The 22492-nt window shown below is 35.1% G+C and overlaps 1 long non-coding RNA gene across 2 annotated transcripts; it reads right to left on the reverse strand.

The window, feature by feature from the left end:
* Positions 1–2264: 2264 nt before the first annotated feature.
* On the reverse strand, positions 2265–6639 carry LOC119781681. 2 transcript variants are annotated; one of them, XR_005280600.1, is made up of 4 exons: positions 6539–6609; positions 3168–3446; positions 2925–2951; positions 2265–2831 (listed from the first exon to the last, which is right to left on the reverse strand). It is a non-coding gene; the product is annotated as an uncharacterized LOC119781681 (long non-coding RNA). The 2 variants fall into 2 exon arrangements; XR_005280599.1 differs by having other exon boundaries at positions 2267–2831; positions 6544–6639.
* Between the last annotated feature and the right edge of the window lie 15853 nt (positions 6640–22492).

Below are 22492 nucleotides of genomic sequence, written 5' to 3' on the forward strand. Positions count from 1 at the left end.
TTAAAGCAAATGAAAAAACCTTTACAGGTGAACTTTGTAACATTTCCACAGATATGGATTAAGAATTTAAATATTTACAAGATAGTATCCTGAATCACTGACGTGTCTTGTACAATAAACCATTGTCATAAAAAACATTGAATATTAACAGCTATTGTTAAATGTCCATACAAATACATGAGGGCAACAATAGATGTTCGTTTTGAGGTGTTCATATTTACATTAGTACTTCGAATGTTGTGCAATTGTCCTCTGTGACCTACAGATCATTGTAAAAGTAAAATTACAAAAGGCTGTTCTGGAGTCTCTCAGAATGGGTTGAAAGGGAGCATGAGATTAGCAGTGTGAACATTTAGTTTACCTATGTATACTGTAGTAATAAACTCATTTCTAAGCTTTGTTTTGTGACTATTACTAATTCCTTTCTAGGTATATATAATATCTGCTTTGAAACTGTGGAATATTAGTTTTTTTTATAAAATGTTTATAAAAACTTGTATTTCACTTTTTTACTTTTTAACTAAAGGGGTGGGTGTGACCGTATCTTTACAATTAAATGTTATTGTTGAACAACAAGAAGAGCAACTTTTCACATTCTATCGGGTTGGTTTTGTTAGCCTTTTTCTCACTGTAAAAATGAATAATATCCAAGAAGAGGAGCAATAAATGACTTCATTATTTTTTGAAAATAATTAGGTCTAAAACTGCAAAGTTTATTTTATTTACAGAAACTATTAAAAACTATCAAAAATATCTATAAAAACAAGACCTACAACAGATTTTCCTTTCTCAAAGAAAGCAGATAACAACGGTATTATTTCATTGAAACATTTTTCTACATTGATTGTTTCACAATTCTGACTGTAATATAATTGGTGCTGCAGTGGTGTTTTAGAAGCATTTAGTAAAATGTCTGACAGGATGACTCATTACAAGAAAAGATTTAATCATTCCATTACGTATATAAAGATTGTGTAGGAGGAAAAAACAACCAAGGCTGAGGTTAGCCAAAGCGTTCTTCGATGTGAAACCAAGCTGCCATCTGGTTTGGGTCAGATTTACATCTACAGCTTTAACTTCCTGTTCAAATGTGGTTTTAACTGATACTGCTCCGAGGACTGATGGGAAATACGCTGCAATTTCAGCTTCACAAACATTAAAAGCTGCCAAAAAAAAAGCCTAAGCCGAAAAGACCCATAGAGATAAATACGACTTTTAATAAAAGTTTGATAAATGTAAATAACATAGGTTTACAGCACTATTGTTAGGAGCTTCTCATTTTGCGCGGTTAAACACCACATAATATAGATAAAAATAAAGATTCATAAGTAAATGTTTATTCTAAAAAATATGAAAATCTTAGACAAATGTGTAACTAATTTTTTGTTACTTTAATTTCATTTGAAATTATTCTTTTTTGTTGTTGTTTTGGGATTGTTTAATTCAGCGTAATTTGATTATTTGAGTGTTTCTTCATCATTGTTATACATAATGTATTGTTATACATAAAAAGAACGATAGATACATTTATGGACTCTTGTTTTATTTAAAAATTCATCTCTAATATTTAGAATTTTACTTTAGTTCAGTTTTCAGCCACTTTAGCTACATTTGTATTTTCAATGTTTTATTTTGCTCTTGTTTAAGTTGGCAATAATCAAAGTACTATTATTATTATTATCATCATTTATTAAAAGTCATTGATTTAGATTTTATTGGTTGCTATTTGTTTGTTACGATTACCAATCTTGGTTTTATATATATATATATATATATATATATATATATATATATATATATATATATATATATATATATATATATATATATATATATATATATATATATATTTAATATATATTAATAAATATATTTAGAGAGAGAAAGAGAAGAACTATTTTTCTCCTTCATTGTTTGATGCTTTGAATAAGCATTTGTTAACTTTATTTATCAACATTCATCTTAGTTAAAAAAAAAAATTTGTGGTCTTGTCCTGATTTTTAAATAGGTTAAATTAAATCAAATTGCCATTTTGTATAAGATCTTTATGTGTTTGACTTAAGGACTTTTATGTGAGATGTTCATATGCGCCTGAATCAATTGTATTTATTTATTTTTGAACAGGGCAGAAACATTCAACAAAAGCATACAAATACATAAAGAAAGAGGAAAATTATGAACAATTTTGTGAAATACGATATGTGAAAAAAAAAAAATATATATATATATATATATATATATATATGTGATACAGGATGATTTTATGTTAGGTCTTGAAAATTAAAACACAGAAGCAAGGAAGTTCATTACAAAATACATATCTTTGCAAAAATGCACACATTTTAAATGGACAATCTATGAAAGAAAAAACATTAAGAAAAATTTCACAGTAATCTATGTAAAATCTTAATGTACAGCAAAAATGCAATCAAAATTTTGATACATTTATCAACGATGATGAAATAAAATGATAGTTCTTTGTAACTTTTTTTTTTATTTGCCCCATCAAATTTGCTTATAGATTACAAATTTCACTTTATTAATTTTACAAAAGCGTAAATGTGTTTTATAACATTTAAATATTTGGCTTTGGTTTATTCTTGTCTGAATTATAATACTAATTAAAAAAACAAAATCTAAAGGCTTTCCGTGGATCAGTTTTCTTGATATGTATATAGATATTTTGAATCTAATTTCTGCTTCTTTAGAATTCAGTCATTTTCAGAAGAGCAGGCCTCTGATGGTGAGGACGGTGCTGAAGGCCAGAGCTTTGGTGAACACCACCCGGACTCCGTTCATCAGCAGCAGGTAGAAGTTCAGCTTGGCTTTTTCTGGAGGGCAAAAAAAAAGAATTAAGACTGAACTGAACACTGAAACCAGTGATGAAACAAACCTGCAGTAAGTCAGGAAGAGTTCAGATTTACCTGGATATATGTTCCTGCATAAATCATCTGTTTAGAGACAGAAAGAACATCAGTCACAGAAATAGTAATGCATTTAGGACTTTATCTAATGAAAACTATCAGTTTCCACATTAATATAAATTTGTTGCTATGTTTTGTGTTAGAATCAGATGATTTCATTGCAGAAACACTTTTTTAGCAGCCGAAACTTTGTAAATTAAACAGTGTGATCGGAACTCCAGAGAAAAATTGTGAAATCCGTACAAGCTTCATTATTGCTGAAGGTCCCGTTCATCTCACAGGAGATGATGGTCTCGTTGCTGTATGCAGCAGTGTAGTAGGTGCCTGTCTTGGTCGGAGCAGGGTTGATAGAGCTGACGTTGGCTTGGCCTTCTTTGGTATTTAGAACCAAATCTCCCTCCTTTGGACGGAAATCTGTGACCAGACAGACATCTGGACCAAGCTCGTCGGCAGTCTTTGGGGGGTAGCCAGGAGTCTGCAGGGGACTCAGGATGAATATGGTTGGAGGCACATCTGGACCATCTGTAAAGAACCAATGAGAACAAGATCTACAATAATCTTCTCAGCAGAATGTTTTTAAAAAGGTAAAATTCTAAACGTACAAGACAGTTAAGCTCTAAATGCTAATGATCTATAAAATAAATGTTGCAAATGTCTGAAACTCTTGCTTTCAGAAAATATAAATCAAAAAGATGTTTTTTTTCCCTTTTAGACTAACTAAATAACAAGACAACAATGTATAGTTTTAAATATTTAATATTCAAATTTCAGTTAATGTTAAAGCTAAAAAGTATGTAATTCTTAAAATATAGCATTTATGTTATGTTTCATGTCAGTGGTCTTAGATATATTATGAATTTTTAATTTTTTTGATAAACTCTTATGGATTTCTTAATAACATTTTTTTTTTTCAATTACGGGAATTTGGAATCTGCTCAATGTCATTTTTCAATGAAAATCTTCTGATGGATTTAAACGACCTACTCTCTAAAGTTGGAGAACTTTTTTAAAACGCATTTGCTTCCATCACATCAGGGGTCTGCAGCCGCAAGTGTCTCTTTGTACCCCCTACCATGGCTGTTAATAGTGATTAAAGATGATAAAGCGACAACTAATGGTCTTCAATGTAATATGTTAATAAATACTACTCTTATACATTTTATCAGGTTTTTTAAAGAATTTTTGAATTTTATTTTCACAACAAAATGACATTAAAGAATCAGGAATATGGTTTTAGATACATTTTTTTTGTCATTAGCTTAGAAAATATGTTTACTTTATACATGAATACCATGAAAAAATCCTAAATCCTCTTTTTAAGGAGATGTTTTGCACATAAATGCTTCTGCTAACTGTCTTACAAAACTTGATAATATGTATATTATTAAGATTTATTGGCAGCTGTCCATTTACCCACAATTTACCCACTATTATGGTCTCTATGGTCTCTGCCCGACGCCTGTCTCACTGGTATGTTTTTATCTATTATGGGTGCTCTTTCATCATATTTGAAAAGTCCTTTAACAAGACAGCAAGGAGGTTATAATCTCCCATCTATGGACCTCATATAATTTGCTGTCCCAAAGCAAGAATTGAAATGTACGGAAGAGGATTAGGGCCACTGAAAAAAAAAAAAAAAAAAAAAAAAAAAAAAAAAAAAGTTAACTGATATTTAAATTTTATTTAAATTTAATATGGGAAGAAAGTCAGAATTCTGACTTTTTTTCTCAGAATTCTGACTTTAATCTCAGAACCCTGACTTTTTTTCTCGCAATTCTGACTTTAATCACAGAATTCTGACTTTAATCTCAGAATTCTGACTTTTTTCTCAGAATTCTGACTGAATTCTGAAAATAAAAAAAGTCAGATTTCTGAGAAAATTCTTAAAAAGTCAGAATTCTGACTTTTATCCCATACTAAACTGAAATAAAATTTAAAAATCAGTTAACTTTTTTTTTCCCAGTGGCCCTAATTCTCTTCCGTAGAAATGGGCAAGAAGAGTTTCAGGTTTTCATTACCCACTGCCTGGAAGGATTTACAGTCTGAACTTCACATTCAAAGCCTTGTGACGCTGAAACAATCAAAATCCTTGTTAAATCAATAATGTCTGTGTAAAAATGTTTCAGGTGAACGTTTCTGCAACATTTCAATGTCTTAAATTCTTTCTAGTTCTAAGTTCTAGGATTTTTTTTTTTTTATATTTGTTTTTCGATTTATGTGTGTTTTTTTTTATGTTTGATGTGTTGTAAATTATTTGCTGCTCTCCTCTTGGCCAGGTTTGCCTAGCAAAAGAGATTTTAGATCTCAAAGGGTCTAAGCTGGTTAAATAAAGGCGACATAATTAAATAAATTCAACTTTTTTTTCTTCCTAATTTTAAAAACAAAAATAATAAGCTCTGTTAGATTTAAAATGATTTAAAAATATTTTAATGTAATATAAGCGGCTCTGAACAGCTTTTATTTTGCTAGAATCGGAATTAAGTGGCGCTTGATTAGAAAAACTGCGGACCTATGAATTAGAGCACAGATGTTTAAAGAATTTCACTTCTAATCATATAGTTGACGATTTTGTATCATCAAAGACAATACTTGCAAAGGAAGTTATTTTAGTTCATAATATGCTTTTTTTCTTAAGCTTAAATTTAAAATCAATTCTGCGGTATTTAGACCAACGACGGAGAAATATTTACCTTCAGTATCTGAGGACGCTACCAGTCTTTCTGCAAGGAAGACATTAGGCGACCGAGAAAACTGCGGAGGTTTTTATTGTGTGCAAAACTGACACTTCTCCTTCAGCTGAAATAAATCTGCTGTAATGATTTTTCAGCTAAACTTCTGCTTATCCCTTTTAATGCATGGACAAGAAAGCTACTTTACTTATTCACTGAATGCTAAACTCATCACAAAATGGGAAAAAAAAGTTTTATTATTATTACAGTAACGTATTTTGTCTTTAATTTTGGATATTAAGCAAAACTTCCTCTGTTTATTTTGTGTCAATTTTTTTTGTCTTCCAAAAATCACTTTTTTCGACCGCGAGAAAAAAAAGAAATTCACATTTTTTATGATTAGATGCTTTTTGCTATTTAAACCCCAAATGCTTAAAAATAAAAAGAAAGAAAAACGTTTTAAACAAACAAACATATTCGCCGACATCCTTATGAAAAAATAATATTGAAACTTTACCATGATTGTCGATGATTAGTTCTGACCTATTAAATCATATTTTAAATGTTGAATTGGCTACATATATGCACCTAAAAATATAAATCGGTTATAGTTTATACACATTTTCGCTCAATGGGCCTATGTTTATTTAATTCAAAACTCAAATACAGTCCTTCATAGCCTAATCCAAGCAACAATAACATTGATATTTAGCTTCATTTTCTGAAAACGTCCATTCACGGATAGAGTTGAGGAATTTAGGTGTAATTTATAATTTCAAAGTTAATAAAATCTCAGAGCGGACTTATTTTGCGCAGCCTATACAATCGAAAATCAGCGCACTAAAATAAAAACGTAAAGCTATCCCCACAATTTAAACAAATCCAATAATTAGAAAAAAAGATTCAAATAATCCTACCGATATTAGAGAGAGAGATTTTTATTACCTTACCTGGTTTAACAGTGACATCGGTTCCCTTTCCCCAGACATCGAAAGCATCACAGTGTTACATCTCAGTTAACTCCTTTGACAAAAACCTAAAGCAGCAGAGAAAATGATAGAAACACATAAGGGAAGGAAAATACAAATAGTTCTGTAAATTCTAAAATAAGAAAAAGTCAGATGGCTCTGTTTAAAAGAAAAAAAAAAAAGAAAAAAGAATAAAAAAAAAAAAAAAAAAAAAAAAAAAAAACCCTACAATGTATATACTACTATGGTTTGTTAGATTTGACTTCAGTTCTTTATGACACCAAACAGCAAATTAACTATCTGGTATACACAAATCACTGAATTAAAACCAATAAACACAGCTCTTACTTCATACACTAAAGATAAAATAAGAATTTCTTTATTTCTTTCTCTTTATTTAAGTGAATTACTATCATGTTTTTGTTATGGGGTTTTTGTGCTGGAGTATATCTCTGTGCCCCCCAGTCCATCACAGTGAGAAACAGTAATACAAAATCCTGAATAAATATCAGAGGACAATACCAACAGCAATAAAACACAGCTGATAGAGGAATTACAAATATTATTCTTTATTGCTTATACAGTAAAATAGCAAGCAGAAAACTAATTTAATAAAAATATTTTTTCAATGTTTTCTTTTTTCTAATTAATTTGTAGTTGTTTTTTGTTTCTTTTTTACTCAGATAATGATATAACCACTAGTACAAAATGTTTCAGACACTCCTTTTTTTAAATAAATACATAACATGTATATTTCAAGTAGAAATATGTGTTTTATGTAACAGACAATTTTGTCTATATGCCTTTTTTTTTGTTAGTTTCTTTTCTATGAAGCCAATGGTGACCTTTATGTAGAGATTGCATTGCAAATGCTCATGTTGTTCTATTAGGTTGCATGTTATATCCCGAGGCAAAACATTAAGTGATTCTAATTGAATTTATTCCAGTTCAGTTTATTTATCCATCCATTTTCCATCAACCTTTTCCCTGCTGGGGTCACAAAGGGGTTCACAAAATATGTAATCTCACATTATTTTACAGAGACAATTCAATCAGATTATAGAGTCAGACTGGTTAGAATTCTTTCTTTTCTTTTTAAATCTAAGTAAACCCAGGAGGCTGCATCAAGTTTATACTTGACTGGATTCCCTTCTCCTGGATGAGCATGTGGTGGCAGTAGGAAATCACTTACACAGAGCATGCATACAGTAAAGAGTTATGAGAAAAGATAACTGAACTGGCTCCAAAGGCGGCTCTATCTAGGAATGAGCAGATTAGCTTTAGTCTGTTGCCGAAAAGGAGGAAAGAGAGCAAATACATCCCAGTATATCCTGAGCCCATAGCTATGTCTAGGAAAGAAACAAAACCTGGCACTGAAAAACAGCCCAGCTGATGTTTCAATCTAGGATGATGTCACAGCCAAACAGGGACAGACCAGGTGAAGCTACTCTGGTGGGAAAAAAAGCAGAGATAACATATAATACTTGAAATAACAAACAGTGGAGAATGGTGAAACAGATATAATTAAGCAGAATGATGAAAACTTGTCCCTTTGTCCTTCAGCAGCCTGAGCCTATAACAGCATAACTATAATGATAGCTCAGAAAAACCTGAACTTACTATAAGCTTTATAATAAAGGACAGTTTTAAGCCTGCAAGTTGAGAACAAAGTGCTCTGTTAGGAACAAAATTAATAACCAGATCTCTCATATGAGATGAAGCTTGGTTATTAAGGACTTTATATGTGAAAGGGAGGATTTGAAATTCCATTCTGTATTTAGGAAACCACTGAAAGGCAAGCTACAATAGGATAATGGTGATATCTCTTTTGATTTTTCATTTGAAATCTGGCTTCATTATTTTGCTGGCTTTTAACTACAATTTATGGATTTCCTGATTGTAAAGAATCACAATAGTCCAGCCGCAAAGTAACAAATCAATGGAATAGTTTCTCAGCATCACCCCTAAACAGGATACATAGCCTATATCAACATTTTCAATATTCCTAAGATGGAAGAAGGAAATTCTAGAAACCTGTTTAATGTGTTTTTTGAATGAGTTCTTTTCTAAACTAATACCAAAGATTTTTACGTAATTATCTGAGACCAATTTCATGCCATACAAAATTGTATTACAAAATCGAATAAACATACAGATATCTATAAGTTTAGAAAGTAAATATTTCTTGTCAGGATGCCAAAATAATGGAACAGTTGGTAGAGAATGAGAATATTTTGGAGACAGCACGATGTTTGGGCAGCTGCAGGTTTGGAAAATTATTAGAATATTAATTTTTGTTGTTGTTGTTGAATAAAGTGAAAGTGTTAGGTATAGAATACTTAATAATAAGAGATTGGTTAGGTACATTGTCTAAAGTACTCCATATTCTTCAACTTGTCAATATCCAAGTAAAATGAATATTATTTGCAAGAAGGTTAATCTAAGATTTTTTTATGTTGTCATGATGGGTATTCAGGTTAGAGATTCCATTAGCAGGTGAAAAACCACACTGAAAGATAAAACTAGGCTAAAAGAGTTAAAAATATTTCTAAAGGCCAGTATTATGGTGCATTCCTTGGTGCTGTCATGATGTCTGGCACTAGTGCTGGTATGATTCATCAGCTCCGCCCTGTTTCCAATCAGCCTAGTGGAAAATCAAATGCGCATCTACACAGCACAGCGTTCACAGACCAGTGAAATGTTCAGTAAAATACAGTTCTGTTTTATGCCTCATTCTTGTAAGTTTAAAATGTTCCAATGCTCCTGAATGCACCATAGCTTTCTGACGCGCAGCGAACGCATCTCACTGGTCTGTGAACGCTGTGCTGTGCAGATGCGCGTTTGATTTTCCACTTAAGAGAAACCTTTGCAAACTCCAAACTCACGTCGGCTATCACGGTTTAGTGTTGTGTGTAAATAACAAGAGACCACAACAAATAAATCAGCCGTACCATGGTCAAAATCTTTGGATTTAATGTTGTTCAAAAAATCCGTACTTTTGTAAATTAATCTGCCAAATAACCACAACTTTTTTCCCACGAGAGGTATTTTTAAACGTTTTTATATCATTAATGTAAGAATCTAAGCTCCATTGAACATATTTTAATCAGTTTTCCTCGTCGATATGCAGTTCAACAGAGCGAGGCGCGCTCCCGCGACTGGGGATGCATATTTCGGCAGGCATGCACTTTTGGGCATAACACCTGTTGACGTCCAATCTCCACTCATTGTCCGACTCGCTTTTGTTCGTCCGCTGCCTTCTCTTCATCTGAAACATCTGGGTCGAACATGTGAGGCTCCAGACACAAATATTCTTCCTCCGATACATCAGAATGGTCTCCTGGTAGGAATCGCTCGGTTGAAGTCGAAATTTTGCTTTCAGATTTCTCGTTTTGGCTATCGCATTTAGTGCAGTAGATCGCCATGAACGCTCCCGTTCTGACGTCACGACTTCCGGGTTGGAGGGCGCTTGAAAAGTGATCAGAATCTTTTCCGATTTTCTCTTAAATGTGAAAAAATAAATAAAAAAACGGTGGTATATTTATTAGTTCATATTTTGCTATTTATATATAGGTAAGGTTAAGTCAAACTGACGGACGCTTCATAACCGGTTTAATTCGCTTTTTTTTCTAATTCTATGATTAATGGGAAGTAAGCCTAAGGGCGACGCTAGAGGGCGCCCCCAACACATTTGTCGCCCTAGGCAATTGCCTATCTCGCCTATAGCAATCGCCGGCCCTGCCTGTCTTCCTGCCTGATTTTGACCTTAATCTGCTCCCTGGTTCTCTGAGCCTCCCTAAACACTATCAGACCTGTCATAGTGTGTTTTTAAATCTCTGACCTGTTTATGTGTCTTGACTTCGCTCTCAGATTCTTGTCTCTGGATGTCGAATCATCTGGCTTTGACTGCGGACTGGTTCTTGGACCCTGAACTCTGGTTTGTCCCCTTGATCGTTCTGTCTTCCTCTGCTCTCATGGATCTGACCCTGTGCATTCCTCTGGACCACCGATTTACTGTCAAAAAAGGATTCCTTCAAATCAGCCTGGACAGATTCAGGAATCCTCTGAGGTTCACCAGTTATGTGTCCCATTTCTGTATTTAACACTTCAGAAATTCTCAAAGCTTGTTCTCAAACACAGAGTTTTGGTTGCTGACTATGGTGAATCCCTCCCGACCTGCAACAGTTTAACGTTTCAATACACTGTGAAAATGTCTCTTGTCTCTGGTTAAATCTGGATTTTCTGTTTTCTGGTCATTACAGGTGTATGTGAAATCAGAGCTGGTACATGTACATGTTATAAAATCAAAACAGTAATTAGTAGGGTAATTTATATGTGGAGTTTGCAGGCTCCCCATGACATAATTTTGTTTTGTTCAATCTTACAACTAACAGCACAAAGATCAATTTTATTTGGTCTCTCTCAATTACTAAGGCACAAGCTTGTGGGAAGGGTTAGGTGATATGGCCTCAAATCAGTATAAACCTAGGTTCGCTTGAACATCAAACATTAAATCAATCAACATATTTAAAGTAAACCATTTTTTAAAGAAAACATCAAAGTAATTTAAGCACTGAGGGCAATCTGTAAAAAGTAGGCAAAAGAAAGATATTGTTAAATTTGGTTGCAGCTTATTTCTGTGTAGAACAGTTTATGTAAAGGTGTTTAATTACTTTCAAAACAAAAGATCAGAGAAAAGCTGGTCAGGCCCCCGCTTTAGATGTGTATACCATGAATGACTTTGTCTCGGTGGATGAACAGGAGGTTTTTACTGAAGAAAGAAACAAAATAATCATCACATTTTCTATTCATATCAATTTATAGCTAGGTGATGGAATGTGAAATTATATATTTTCAAAGCCATCAGGTTTGAGGTTTACCAAGATTGTTTGGTACAGCAACCAAGTTTTTGTACGGCAACCAAACCAACTTCAGTCACTGTGCTCCTCGAGCACAGTAATAAACAGCCGAATCCTCAAGTTTAAGACTGTTCATCTACAGAAACACCTGTTGTTTACCGTTGTCTCTGGAGATGGTGAACCGGCCTTGAATTAACTGAGAGTAGCGTTTATCAGTTCCAGCCCAATAACTGATACCGTATTTTCACGACCATAAGGCGCACCGTACTAAAAGGCGCACTCTCAGTTATGTGTCCCATTTCTGTATTTAACACACACATAAGGCGCACCGGACTATAGGGCGCAATTTTTTATATACAGGTACATGTCCTCTACTACCTTTAAATAGCTCTACTGCGTATTTAAAAATACAGCGGGGGCAAAACTGAGTATGACTGCTTTATTCATGTATTTATTACAAAGTATTAATCAAACCTGGGAGCTGGCCATGAGACAGACACATCGCAGATGACAGTGCGCTGTGATTACTCCTAAATTAACTTAAAATCCTAAAACCTGCCGACGGAATATGTTCGCTTTTATTGCCGGTATCCTGGTGCCTGCAGTTAAAATTATTTAGATGAAAAACACCTGCCAGCAGCCGTGGTGAGGCTGCTGTTGAATGGATTTCTGCTGTCGGTGCACCGCTGGTATGTGGGGGTCTGAGCGCCTCCGACAGAAATAGATAATCTGGATGAACTGACTGCAATTATGAAGTTTTCAGGTGGACTTTCTCACTTAAAAACATATTAAAACTACTTTATTCCCACTGATCACAGCAAATATAGCTGCAAGATTTAGATTATTTAGATGAAAAAACACCTGCCAGCCACCGCGGTGAAGAGGAGGAGACCTGCCCAGAGGCTGCTGTTGAATTAAGTTTTCAGGTAAAAAAATAGAGCGGGAGCAAAACTGAGTATGATTGTACTTTATTAATGTATTTATTACAAAGTATTAATCAAACCTATCAAAGTCATCATCCTCTGTTTCTGAATTAAACAGCTGCGCTAAATCAGAAATGCCAATTTCCCCTTCTGCGCTGTCAGAGTCACTTTCCGTGCAGCGCAGCTCCTCAGAAATAATGCCGGCTTTTGCGAAAGCTTGAACAACAGAGCCAGCAGACACTTTAGTCCAAGCATCTACAATCCATCCGCAAACGGTGGCGTAACTTGCCCGCCGCTGCCTTCCACTTATCCTGAAACTGTGGTCTCCGTCGGTCATCCATCGCTCCCACGCCGCTCGCAGCCTTACTTTGAATGGCCACTTCACACCGATGTCGAGCGGTTGAAATTCCTTTGTCAGACCCCCGGGATAACGGTGAGCACAGCATCCATTTGATTCACCTTTTTTTTCACATCGGCTGTGAGATGGGCACGCAGCAATGGTGATGCGTGGAAAAAAGCACCTGGTCTCCTCACATACATCTGCCTTTCATCATCTCCTCATTCATCCAGCCTTTTTCATTTGCGTTCATATGTCATCAGAGCGCTGTGTCTGTCTCGCTGTCAGCTCCCAGATCAGCTTCTCTGATTGGTTGATGCGGCGCGTCCAGCAGCAAAACTTCAATTTTTCCATCTCGAGCAGCAGCAGCGCGTTGGCGGTGCGTCAGATGCTTAAACGCTCCCGAGGCGCTGCGGCTGCAGCTCAAAACGCGCTGCAGGACCTTTTGCTGCGCCTATACGCGCGTCAACCATTGACTTTGCATGTAAACTCGCTGCTTCTGCTGCACCTGCTGCGTTCGGTTCACACCGATGTGGAGCGGTTGAACAGCGAGCACAGCGTTAATTTGTTTCCCCATGTTTTTCACATCAGCTGTGAGATGGGCACGCATGGAGTTACATATTAACAGCGATGGTGATGAGTGGAAAAAAAACACCTGGTCTCCTTCCATTCAGCCACTCTTTCATCATCTCCTCAATGAGGTGGTCTCAAAAGTCGCAGTTACAACACACATAGGGCGCACCGCACCAAAGGGCGCACCGCACATTTTGAGGGAAAAAAAAGACGTTTAAGTGCGCCTTATAGTCGTGAAAATATGGTAGCTGCAACCCATTCCAGTGCTTTTCCTGGAGGTTGCCTGATCCAGTTCATCCAGTAGTCTCCAAATGTGAAATCAGAGGCTGTACAGGTCAGTTTGTGTGACTCCCCAGGTCTTAATATCACTGGTTCAGATTGAGTCAGAGTTTGACCAAACACACCTGTTAACACAAATAAAATGCTTGCCATTAAACTTGTGTAAATGTAGCAAAGGGACTTTATTCTAATCAAAATTTGTGTAAAACTTTACCTGCCAAATGCAGACTTAAAAGAAGGAGTCCTGTCCTAAAATTCTCCATGTCAGCTGGAATGTGCTCTGTTTTTTCACTATGCTCTCTGTAGCCATATAAGTACAGGTAGAAGACTGTAGGGATTTGCATTGACTCCACCTCAGAGAATTGGTCAAACGAATCATAGATAGTTTACAATAAGTTTTTCTAACATTACTTTATGTGATTAAAGTGTCTAAATAACAAAACATATTGAAAATTATTCCAGCAAAATTAATAAAAAAAATAAATAAAGTGGGAATGGGAAGTTCAGATATGATCTTAATTTGAACTGTATTTACCACAGTCCTGATTCCTATCTTATATTTTTTCTGTAATGCCCCGTTTTTTGGGGCTGAGATGGCCATGAACCAAGGTTGCATTCATGCTTGGGGAATTATTTCTTCATGATTTTGCACAAATGTTTTCATTTTTTTATCCTGCTAAAACACCAAGGTGTAACCCTTATTTAATTTTCTGGCAGGTACTACCAAAGTCACACGTTGGTGTTTATGTTAACAACCTCACAGAGATATACAACAGAAGCAGGCTGATGGTATTATCTTGAACAACCATTTGGATTACAGATGTCACCTGATTATGTTTATGGAAAACTGGTGCCCTTAAGTTGCCACTACTTAGTGCAATTTATGATATGATAGAAAATTGTAAATAAAGTTTACACTAGTTATGAGCATAACTATTGTAATTAAGTCTTAATTTCATATCATAGCTTGATATTAACCAATAGTTTTGTTACAATTCATCAATACTTTAACATTTCAGGCTTTTTGAGTAATGGTGTATATTTAAAGCAATTTTTTATTGTTTTACAAAATACATTGGCAAGAGATTTTAACAAGTAAAAATGTGTAAATTCATCTTTAGAATGAGGGCAATATTTAGAGTCAAACAGTTGAAGGCAGGAACCACTGTGAAGTTGTTGGAGCAAGGTCGAATCTAATGGGGTTTTTTTTTAACAAGGAAGTAAAACTCGTAAGAGAAAACATTCAATTATTTGTTTTGTTGATTTATTGGATTTAGATAGTTCAATAACTGATCAGCTAAAATCAGGTGTTACTTTCAAGTAAATGATTGATTATGTTTACAACATTTTCGTCAACACTGCCACCATTTGGCAGAGCTTAAAAGTTTTTTTGTGGAGTTTTTGTTAAGCCTCTCCACCCACTTTTAACACTGTGCTTGTGCTTTGGCACAGTAATAAACAGCAGAATCATCTGGGCAGTCGGGCAGTCTTAGATAAACCATACTATTGCTGTTATCTCTGCTGATTTCTATTTGATCTTGAAAGCTGCTAGAATAGTCTGTTGTTCTCCCATGGCTGTAAACACGTCCCATCCATTGAAGGGCTTCTCCTGCAGGTTGTCTGATCCAGTGCATACTACAGCAATCAAATGAGAATCCTGATCCTCTGCAAGACAGACTCAGAGTCTCCCCAGGCTTTTTCACCACTTGACTTGAGGGAATGGACTCCATAGTCTGACCTGTAAAGCCTAAATAGAAGAAAAAAACAATTTCATGTAAATGAAATTGTGAATCTTCAACAAAATAACAACTAACAACAACTAAAAACTTACAGGGAAGAAAAACAACTAGCAGTGCAAGTCTGAGGGCCATCCTGTTGAAGTAAGAGAACACTTCCTTACAAAATGGATGAGTGAGTGAGCAGAAAGAAATACTATGATCAGACTGAAGATTTGCATTATATCCTAGAGAGGGAGTGTCTATGGTCTGGGCACCCCCAGGTATTGAAGGTAGTAATGTGTTGGCAAAGGATAAAGGAACATGTCGCTATATTTACTTCCCATTTCCAAGAAGAACCATACAATTTTCAAACAAAATGTTTAATTGTATCACAGGGACATGTTTGGGATTTTTGATTGGAAAAAAAGAAATGTAACAAATAAAAATTAGCTTAAAAAGGATCATTCTTTATTAACTATTTTCCTTTCTCTGATTCATGTTAGCAGTTCTCTAGAGAAATTATCAAGACTGATTTATATGTGATTTTAAGGTATTGAGGATGTGCTGATATGATTCAATAGCTTTGTTGAAAATTTATTTGGAAATATAAAAAGCCTCTTGCCTAATCTTTTTACCTATTCAGTGCTTTTTCTTATTTATTGGGATTTTGTCAAACTTACTGTTTTTATTAGATTTTTACGACTTGCTTTGTCATCAGATGGGTTTGAGTAAGATTATTTGGTTGATTTTAAAGTACTTTATGTCTTATTTGTTGCTTACTGACTACTTACAGTAATAACTAAATATGTCTACAGTACATGTTTGTGCTTGCATCCATACTGGCAATTCTATTGTTGTATTTTATGTTAAACATAATTGTTTTTTTCTTACAATAATTTCAAGACTTAGCTTTCCCTTAATATGATGCATTTCATTAATCTAATTTACGGGGCAACATTTCACGTTTTCCCACCATATTTGCTTTTTTGATTGTTAACAGGTCTTTGCATGACAGCTTCTCCTCTGTTGACTCCTTGGTTTCAGAGAGGATCTTGTCCAGCACCTTTTCAGTTTGTTTTTTTTATTTTTATTTATTTTTATTTTTTATCATCAATGTGAGTCTCTGGCACAATAGTACAGAGCAGTATCTACTGTGCAGGCGTTATTTTCTGCCATTCAGAGTCACTCTGTTCCAGGTTCACTCTAAGCCCAGACTGAACTTGGTCTTTACAGAATCCTTCTTAGAGGCTTCATATCCAACATGAGCTCCTCAAAACGATTCCAGACCTTTTCTCGCTATCTGCCTGATGCAATGAGAGCAATGGGTACCCACGGAATAAGAGACATGACAGATGATGGCTGTTGACCTGCTTCCTAAGCCATAGAGAAGCTGGCTGTGGCACTTTGCCACACTTCATATCTTTAAAAAAAAGGAAAAAAAATATTGCTTTTTTCTAAAAAAAAAAAAATTTCTGCAGAACAATATGAGCTGGCTAAACAAACCTAGAGGCTCACACCCCACCGCCAACAGTACTTGTACCAGAATTAGACCCAGACATAAGATACAAACGTAACGCCCCTGTCACATCTTGATGATTTAGCGAGCATATGGCTGATGTTTTATTATACTTAAAATGTCTAGAAAGAGAGCAATCTTTTAGGGTTTTCTATTATTAAGTTAAATAAGTTACATGAGCTCAAGCAGACAGTGAAAATGCTTGTGCAACTTGGGCAATGATGAGCTAAATGAAAGGTGTTATTCATTTTTATTCAAAAATAATAGTTTTTCCACAGTTTTTTATTTCAGTGTGGTTGGAAGTTATGTGTTCAACTAAGCTTTAGGTTAAAACAACCAATGTAATTTTGCAGTGTTTTTACCCAATCTTTATTTGCAAAAGGGCAAACCAATACAGGCAGATACTCCATTCAGGGTTTTCCAGGGGCATTATCTAGAGGGGTCCGGGTCCGTACACAGAGAGGCAGATTTCCTGCAGCAGTACAGGCAGGGTGATCCAAGAGGGAAGGTCCAGCTCTGGTCCAGCTCTGCTAATAGGCAGGCTCAGAGATTTCATGCAGGTTAGGGTGAATCTGGTACTCACAGGCAGGCAGGGTCAGGTAAACGGCAAGGCTACACTAGGTCAGGCTGGTAGGCAGGTTCCAGCACTGGCAGCTAAACTGCACGGAGGTTATATGGAGGTGAAATCAGGTGGAACCAGTAAGAGCTAATTGCAGTGAGGGAGGAGTAGAACAAGTGTGCTGCATTGTGGATCAGACCAGCACCAGTGCAGAGACTGTCACATAGACAGTAGGGGTGAATACATACAGCAAATGTTCCAAGTTCAGAACCCTTTGACCCTTGGATCAAGGAAGTACATGCTCTCTATATTGGGGAACCCCCTCTGTTAATATACCAATATTTGTTTCAAATTTTTTAGACAACTATGAAAAAAAGCATCTTTTCATTTAGATTTTTAATAAGACTGGGAATATGTGTAAAACAAAATTCTATTCATTATACTAGTCTTTTATCAACTTTAAAGAAATGTTCTTGGTTTTTGTACAGCTGTCAACGCAACTTGAGTCACAGTGGCTCTCTAGCACAGTAATAAACGGCAGAATCCTCAACCCTTAGAGTGTTCATCTGCAGAATCAGCTGGTTTCTGCTGTCATCTCTAGAGATGGTAAAGCGACCTTGAACTGACTGTGAGTAGAATCTTCTTGTCCCACTGCCGCTATCATGCCATGCAATCCACTCCAGTCCTTTTCCTGGAGCCTGTCGGATCCAGGAGAAGAAGATGCTGCTTACTGTCAAACCAGAGCCCGTACATGTCAGTCTATGGGATTCTCCAGGTTTTTTAATCACTGACTCAGACTCTATAAGTGTCTGAGCAAAAACACCTGTTGAAAAAGAAAACATGGAAAATATATATTTTATGTTTTTCTTTGTTAGATCAAAATCAGGCATTGTGAACTTATTTCTTACCATTCCAACAGAGAAGAGAAAGCAGCAGTATTGTCATAAAGGCCATCCTTACTGTGAGTCTACTGTTTTCTGTCATCCTCTGCACTCAGATAAGTAGAGGTCCACGCCAATATTTGCATTGACTCCCCCTTACAAAAGGAGAGAAGACCTATGAATACAGGTTGAATGACACTGTTACTTTCTAAGTTCCTGTTGGTTTTTCAACTGCATTTGAGTTCTGTAAAAAAAATTGAAGTTAAGAAAAAGTTATTCATGGGGTTGCAGTAGTTATTTGAACCTACATTTTATTCTTTTCTTTTAAATAATAATAAACATTACAAAAAGATTAGCCTATTAATGACCAGTGTAGACAACAGGAAACCAAAACCCACAGCAGCAGATGGCTTCTCTGAGATGCACACTTCTTGTTTTTTTAGAATTACATGTATTTCATACTTTCCTTGTTTAATATTACTGCATCTTCCTGCCACCTGCGGGTCACTGGAATTCAGTTATGCTATTTGAAATATAACTATTTCCCTATATTTAAAACAAGGTTTGCCCTACTTAAGTAATTTATGTACATGATTACCAAGAAGCAGAGCCATAGTTTAACATACTTATCTGCAGTTTCTCTACTGTTACCCACCCTTTACTGATGCAGACAGTGTTTTGTAAATGACCAAAATCATGTACGGTAAATTAGAAAACATAATTTGCTCAATCATAATTTTAAAAATAACTCGAACTCAGAGATATTAAAACTGTTAAATGTGGTTTAGTTATATCTCCCTTCAAAATGTTTATTAGTAAATTATTTTATCCCTGATAATCAAATTGATATCATTGTCTTGCAGTACGGTAAACTGGAGGCAATGAGGCAACTCCCTCCAGATATTTAAATTCGCATATGCCCAGAAATTCTGGGGGCGAAGAGGAGGAGTAGAAAAAATATTTTAGTCCGCTTTATTGATTAGTCCAAAGCCAGTTAATAGTTACAATTATTCTGGCATTTCACTCCTAGTTTTCCCCATCCCAATTGTAAATAAGGAAAAGCAGCAGTGTGTAACTTTGTATTGTCGACCAGGTACTCTCAATTTTTGGATCAGTTTAAGAATTTTTGAATTGGTGTTAAACTCTGACAAGGTAATTATAGAGGAGGATTTTAACATTCATGCTGACATTAGAGGTGATAGCTTTAAATGCATCCATATTAGACTAGTTTGGCTTTGTTCAGAATGTGCACACATAATGTCCCACACATTCTCATCTATATATTTTGGAATTTTTTTTTAAATATGGCATTGATCGAAAATGACTAATACTATTTCATCTGATCCAGCTGGCGAGTAATGTCTGCAAACCCCATAAAGGTTGGAGCTAAAATCTGTAAAGTATACAAGAGGAAAAGGTGATGTTTGGATTGAATCATTACCATTGATTCTCCCCTATTTCAGAAAGCAGCAGCTACCACTGATGTATACTATCATAGTAGCTAAAATATCCCGATAACTTCTATTTGACTTATATCTTTTTCACCTTGAAATGTAACTGCATATATTATACAGTGAAATGCTCTGATATATTATTTTTCAGGACAGAATACTTTATAAAACAGAAAAATAGCTTAATATCTCTCCATCCTGCTTTTTCATTGTAAAAGAAAACTTTATTTAACAGGAATGGAAATGGTAAGCTCATTCAGCCTACTTTTACTTCTACAGGTTTATCACTATCACGGTTTAATGATAATACACAGAGTGAACATTTATTCTGCTGTACTGATTATTTGTTTTGTTTTTGTTCAGCTCTGTGTGGGTTTTCTATCACTGTGCCTTCTCACACAGTAATAAACAGCTGTGTCTTCTGCCTGCAGATTCTGTCCTGTTATTGTCACTGTTCCTGCAGACATGTCTCTACTGAGGCTGAACTTGTGCTTCAGAGCATTATTTTGGTATAAGCTACCACCACTTCCTCCCCATTGATCAAATATCCATTCCAAAGTTTTATCTTCCCGCTGTCTGATCCAACCGGTTGCATAACCATCATTAAGAGTGTAACCAGAGAGCCGACAGGTGATGCTCAAAGACTGCCCAGGCAGCACAGCTTTTGATTCTGACTGAACAAGATCAATACAGACTATACCTGTAAAAATGAAAAAAACAAAAGATTACAGTATAATTATCATTATTAATCAGCTAATTAATGAATGGCTATTGTGATTAATAGATTGAATCAAAGGAAAATCTCTCACATGATCCAGCAGCCAGCAGAAGTGTTAGAGCTAAAAGAAACATGATTAATGTTGAAGCTGATCTGATGGAATCAGACAAGAAGCTGACATGTCACCTCCTCATAGGTCATATTTCATATCCACACTGTTGAATAATTAAGTGTATTCAAATCCTGTTTGCATGGTAAAATTTTGCTTTCACATGTTTTCTCTTCAAAGTACGTTTCGCAATAATCTTTAGTTAAACTGAATAGTACAAACAAATAATAATAAAAACCATTTTGATCAATTACATAATCCTTAAAATCAATAGATATGCCAAAGAGCTTTGTCAAAGAGCAGTCCTTACTTTATTTTTTGCATTAACAGAGTTTTAAACCAAGGCTACTTATTCCTTAAGCTTTAAGGTTTTTGCTGAGAAAACATTTTCAGGCCCCAACGAGTTTTATGTTCAGGTCTGTTTAAAAAAAAAAACAGTATTTTTTTCAAAAAAAAAAAAAAAGTTTATGTTCAGCTCCACTGATAGTTTGTGTCGCAGTGTGTCCCTCGCTGGCACAGTAATACAAAGCTGTGTCTTCAGGCTGCATATTCTGTCCAGTTAAAGTCACTTGTTTACTTGATGGCTCCATGTCAATCCTAAACTTGTTCTTCACTGACTCTTTGTAATGTGTGCCCTGTCCTATGTGAGCACTACACAACCAAACCAGCTCTTTACCCACTGGCTGTCTGATCCAGTGTGTTCGGGAAATGGTGAGAGGATAGGACACCTGACACGTGATGGTCAGGCTTTCACCTGGCTGCACAGTCAAGGAGACCGGCTGTGTTAGCTGTTTAGCCCTCACATCTGTTGAAAGAGTTAAAAAGAAGTTAGAAACGTTAAGGTAAAATATATATCCACTTGCATTATGAATCCCAGTGAGACTCACACCCAGCCACTAAAAAAAGCAGGAAGGTAAGACGGCACATCCTGGATGGTAAAACCAAAATAAGCCCCAGTGACTTTCTCAGCCACGTTTTATAGGTGAGCGATGGAGAAATACACTCAGTTTACATTCAATGACGTAAACAACGTTTACCTGACTTGATGTGGAGGTTTTTCTACATGAAAAAATGCAACAATTTTTTTTTTCTTTTTAAAACAATAAACAAAAAAAACAAACAAAAAATATATATATTTTCTCTCTCTCTCTCTCTCTCTCTCTCTCTCTCTCGTTATATTTTGATATATATTCTTAAACATTTGTTAATTTGAATACTTAGAAGAACATTTACATATGTATATATGTATATATATATATATATATATATATATATATATACATACACATATTCTATAACATTATATTCTGATATATATTCTAAAGCGTTTGTTAATTTGAATAATTAGAAGAACATTTATTTCACCTTTTAACGCAAACAATCATTTTGGTAAATGTCAATGTAAATTTTGTAACTCTTTTAAAACAATGTATTGCATATAAAATACAACATTTAAAATTCAGTGAAAGTAAGAATTTGACAAACTAAAACTAAGAAAAGAACTTCCAGAAATCTCTTTCTGACTTCTGGTTCCAACATTCTGGATTTTTGAGCACAATGATAAACAGCAGAAAGCTTGTTTTTTCAGCCTGTTTAACTGCAGAAGAGGCTTTTGTCTGCTGTAATCTTCAGAGGTCATTAATCACCTTGAACTGACTAAATGTAATACATACTTGTAACTTGTAACATAAACAAAATTAACAGTCTCCATGAAGTAGTGCTAGTTTTTGTAAAAGAAGTGTGTTTTGTTCTATATAAAAGGGGATGGGGGGTGTTCCTCAATCAACCCCACCCATTCTCTCCTCAATCAAGGACCCTGTCTGATCAAGTATATTAACTATTTGAGAATTGTGAATCCAGAACCTGTACAGCTAAACTTTTCTGACTATTAGGCCTTGGAAGATTCTGTAAAAAATTGACTATCAACACCTGCAATGAAGAGGGACGTTTTAACAAATATATCCAAAATTTTCCCTAAACAAAAGAAATATATTTAAGAATGTAAAGC

This window comes from Cyprinodon tularosa, unplaced genomic scaffold (assembly GCF_016077235.1).
Source record: "Cyprinodon tularosa strain WSP-4 unplaced genomic scaffold, ASM1607723v1 ctg181, whole genome shotgun sequence".
NCBI classification, from domain to species: Eukaryota; Metazoa; Chordata; class Actinopteri; order Cyprinodontiformes; family Cyprinodontidae; genus Cyprinodon; species Cyprinodon tularosa.